Genomic DNA, 4,714 nt, shown 5'->3' on the forward strand with positions numbered 1-4,714 from the left:
CCTTTTCTGTGCCATGGTGAGAGCTGACGAACCCAGCCCTTTGAGCGCTGCAGTATGGAGAACCATCCTTTCTTTACCGTACTTGAAGGCAGGCCCGTAGCCAGGAATTTTTTTCGGGGGGGGGGGGGGGGGGCACTTTTGAAAGCCTTGACTATTTGAGAAAATGCCTATTTTCATTATTTATTTTTCGTAAAACACCATGTATCATGCAAATTCCCCCCCCCCCCTCCTGGCTACGGGCCTGCTTGTAGGGTATGCCTCATGTAAATCCAGCTCTAAATAACTGGAGCCAAACATGGTTTTGGATAGCGTCAGAGTGGATCCATCCAGAGCCCTCGTTCCTGCTGGATTTTCAGTGTGAATGGCACCTTTGCAACATTGCTTTAGGCCACTGGAAGCAATCTCTTCCTTGGAATGCTCTGTGGCGATGTGGACTGCTCGTATGTGCACCCTAGTTTTATACCTGTGTCCCATGGGCACTCTTGAAAGGCCATCCAGTTGATGGCCTTCGAAACGCTACAACAATATCGACACAATGGAGCTGTGGTGCTGCCACATGGCAGTTTTCAACGGCCACTGTGTAGTCCAGGCGCTTCTCGCAAAAATTGCGTGGCACTGCGGATCTTTCGTTTTCATGTCACCGGAAATTAGATAAATGGACACTTTAAAGCCCAAAAATTAATTTCATTTTGGTTTGAATATTTTCATAACCTGTTTAACATTGTTATATATATAGGTTTTAAATTATTCATCCGCATTTTTCACGATGCAATGGCGCATGCAACCTCCCCCTAGCGGGAAAGTCGCGAAACACCTCAGCTTTCGTTCTGGGTGATACCAGCTGTCCCCACCGAAACGAGAGATGGCAGCAGAGGGAAATGTACGAGGCGGATTGTGGCACCACACAATGCGGCTGTCACATGCTCTCGGCAATACAGACAGGTCACTGTTGTCGAGGGTATGTGCAGCTCGCAGATTTCAAGTGTAAAAATACTTGGTAAATAATTACAAACCCGTGTATACTAATGAGAACTAACAGACAATAATGCCAAGGAATGTATAGGGGATGTTTTTAGTAATAAATGTAAGGTAATTGTGAAGAAGAAAAGTGGACGAAAAGATAGCTTGCCGCGGGCAGGGACCGAACCTGCGACCTTCGAATAACGCGTCCGATGCTCTACCAACTGAGCTACCGCGGCGGCCATCCCCCCGTCCACTTTATAGGGTATATGTGTGCATTTAAACGTGGGAGTGTCAGTCAGCGCCGCCAGTAGCCATGACGGCGAGTGTGGAACACTCTTTTATGCCTTGTTGGCGTCACGTAGCACGTGAACTTATTACGAGCTGGCAGCTGACCAATAATCCCTCGCATACTACCTGAAAGCATCAAGTCTGCCAGAACGAGACCCTCGCTATGAATGAAGGAAAGAAGTGTTAATTTCAAGGGCTCGTTTTCTTTGTTATACACAATATTAATGAGAACTAACAGACAATAATGCCAAGGAATGTATAGGGGATGTTTTTAGTAATAAATGTAAGGTAATTGTGAAGAAAGAAAAGTGGACGAAAAGATAGCTTGCCGCGGGCAGGGACCGAACCTCATCACGTGCTACGTGACGCCAACAAGGCAGAAAAAGAGTGTTCCACACTCGCCGTCATGGCTACTGGCGGCGCTGACTGACGCTCCCACGTTTAAATGCCACACATATACCCTATAAAGTGGACGGGGGGATGGCCGCCGCGGTAGCTCAGTTGGTAGAGCATCGGACGCGTTATCGAAGGTCGCAGGTTCGGTCCCTGCCCGCGGCAAGCTATCTTTTCGTCCACTTTTCTTTCTTCACAATTACCTTACATTTATTACTAAAAACATCCCCTATACATTCCTTGGCATTATTGTCTGTTAGTTCTCATTAATATTGTGTATAACAAAGAAAACGAGCCCTTGAAATTAACACTTCTTTCCTTCAAACCCGTGTATACTACTTTTACAGCATTTTCCTTTGGTTATTTCTCTGTAATTGTGAGTACCAGCACATTGTGAACGAGGGGGCACATTGGTGCTGTTTCCACTTCCGTTGCTGAATGGCCATTGCGGTTTCGATACAGTTGTAGCGTGCTCCGCTGACTCGATGGACTGCTGACTTCACTGTCTTTTAAACCGCCCATGTAGCAGCTCGAACTTGACCTTTGAGTCAAGGGACAATCAGTTGGAAGGGCTCCCAAATGCCCGCATTACATGTGCACTGTCCCCGCTCACCGATTTCTCTTTGTCCTGAGAGCAGCTGAGTGCCCAACCTGCCCTCTCAGATGTTTGCGCAAGCATGCACGCTGGGTTCACGTCGTTCAATGCTCCTTACGGCACACCGAAGCCACCATGCTTGAGTGCTCGTAAACGCATTCTTCGGGCCGCAACAATGCAATGGCCACATATGTCCCATGCATCGTCCACGGCACGTCGGCGTGAACTCGCTCACTGGTCTCTTCCTGTACATGGACAAGTTGAAGACTGCAGCCTTGTTATGGTTCCATTAGTTGCTGCAAATGCAGCACCGCTACTCATTGTCAACTCCTTTTACTTTGTATTAAGCATGTCGTTAAGTGAGAACACCTAATAATAGATAGAATGTAATTTTAGGCATGCATTATGGTGCGAATAAACAACAGACTATGCAAAGCAGTCTGAATGATTCATGCGCACAGTATTAAGGTTTGTCGGCATGCGACGCAATGTGGAAATTTTTCTGTCTTTTAAACGCAATTTAAGCATAAAAATCCTGTTCAAATCGTGCAAAGAATGCTCAATTCTGTCACTATAATTCATAGTCCTTCCACTTTCACTAGTGTATTTTGATACGTTTTCGCCGGTTGTCAGCCCCTTCAGTCACAGTCCACTTTGAATCTGTGCCAAGTTAAACGGACTCGGGAAGGTATCACACTGTCCGATAGACACCATTACGTATATGAATATTCATAAAATTTTCGCGCTTGTATACGTCTTTTCTTCTTGCATTCGTCCTTGTCCTGTGTTGCGCCACCGTCTTTTATTTTAAGTACGAATATCATGCATGCATAAAGCAAATATAAATACTACTACATGCAGTCCACTTAGCAGCCGGTCTTTCTTGGCAGCTCTGGACAGTAGGTGGGGCAAATACTTTCAAGTTGTCTAATGGACACCTCCTCTGTCCACCTGTTAGACACACATAGGCAAGGCGCTGGTATATCTTCAAAGCCATGTTCACCAGTACACAACAACAACAACTACTACTACTGCAATAAGATCACAACTTGGGCGAGTTGGTATCGGTTCATACTTCGATGTAACAGCACACCACAACAAAATAACCGGAATGATTTGAGCGAGTTGTTCACCTTTCAGTCCAGTTGTTTTGTTGCAGTGCACTGTTACACAGATGTACTACTACTACTACTACCCTACTACTACTACTACTACTACTACTACTACTACTACTACTACTACTACTACTACTACTACTACTACTACTACTACTGTAGTGAAGTCCGAACCATAGAGTCATAATGGCAGGCCAGCACCAGGCGATGACAGGCTGAGGGGTCCAAGGTGGCGACAATGTTGCTGAAAACCTTGTTGCCATGAGGTGTTGGGGCTTCAAATCTGTCCTCCTCCACATGCCAGTCGAGTTGCTCCATTGACTGCTGGAGGAACTGCACAGTGAGAGATTAGTGGGAATGAATGGGAAATACTTCCGAGAGCATGCCAGTATCCCCTCATGCCTGCCTGCCTGACATATAGTTTTCGTTATGAACGCATCATTAACTAGTCCAGTACTGCACTGTTCAATCTGAAAGCCAAGAAATCTACACGAGCAATGACAAGTTTCAAAGGATATGCTACACACACGCCTAAATTTCATTACAGCCGGAACTAACGAGTATTAAGATGGAGGGATGACTGAGGCCAGATCATCTGCAGGGGCAGTGCGGCCCTGAATGACAAGCGTCACTGCAGGCCGGAGTCGGGGGAAGATGGAAGCTTGTGATGAAAAATTCGAAAAGAGTTGGTGTGCCGGAGCCGACGTTTCGACAAGCGGACTTTTCTTCAAGGCCGCAACTGCTTTCCTTAGCGCTTGTGTGTATATGTTGAGTGCCCTCTCCTCCAGTTTAAAAAACAGAGGAGGAAGGGGCAACTGTGAAAGCGGGGGTGGAAGAGAAGGTGAGGTCGCCCTGAGCAATTGCGTGAGTCAATTCGACTCACCGAATTCGTCACGGCGTCCACCCCCACCTCCGCTTTCACAGTTGCGCCCTCCTCCTCCTTTGTTTGGATTGGAGGAGAGGGCACTGTGCATACAAGTGCTAAGGAAAGCAGCCTTGAAGAATACAGGTCGAAACATCGGCAAACCCCCTGTTTGCAAATTTTCGCTTGTAAGTGTTTTCCTGACTCCTTCTGGGTTTCCACTGACGGAAGATGAAGCATGGCGAGTGTCCTCTACTTTCCACATAGCTTTAATTGGTGAGAGCCAGTACATCGCTTTTCCCGAGGGAAACATGCACCATACATTAGGTTTAAAAGCGGCGCCACGACAAATGACATGCAAGATTTTATCGCTGTTGCACCACGGTACATAACAAATTTCATCATTTATTGCGGCACTAACGACCGTACATACAGGAACGGCGACGTCACTGTGGAGCGTACGTAGGTCGGCAAAAAAATTTGAGCTCACTCAGACTC

The 4,714-nt window shown here is 46.6% G+C and overlaps 1 non-coding gene across 1 annotated transcript; it reads left to right on the forward strand.

Annotated features, from left to right (window-relative positions):
- Positions 1–1,737: 1,737 nt before the first annotated feature.
- On the forward strand, positions 1,738–1,809 carry Trnar-gcg (transfer RNA arginine (anticodon GCG)). The gene has a single exon. It is a non-coding gene; the product is annotated as a tRNA-Arg (tRNA).
- The last annotated feature ends 2,905 nt before the right edge of the window (positions 1,810–4,714 follow it).

Source organism: Rhipicephalus sanguineus, unplaced genomic scaffold (genome assembly GCF_013339695.2).
Source record: "Rhipicephalus sanguineus isolate Rsan-2018 unplaced genomic scaffold, BIME_Rsan_1.4 Seq7547, whole genome shotgun sequence".
Taxonomy (NCBI): domain Eukaryota; kingdom Metazoa; phylum Arthropoda; class Arachnida; order Ixodida; family Ixodidae; genus Rhipicephalus; species Rhipicephalus sanguineus.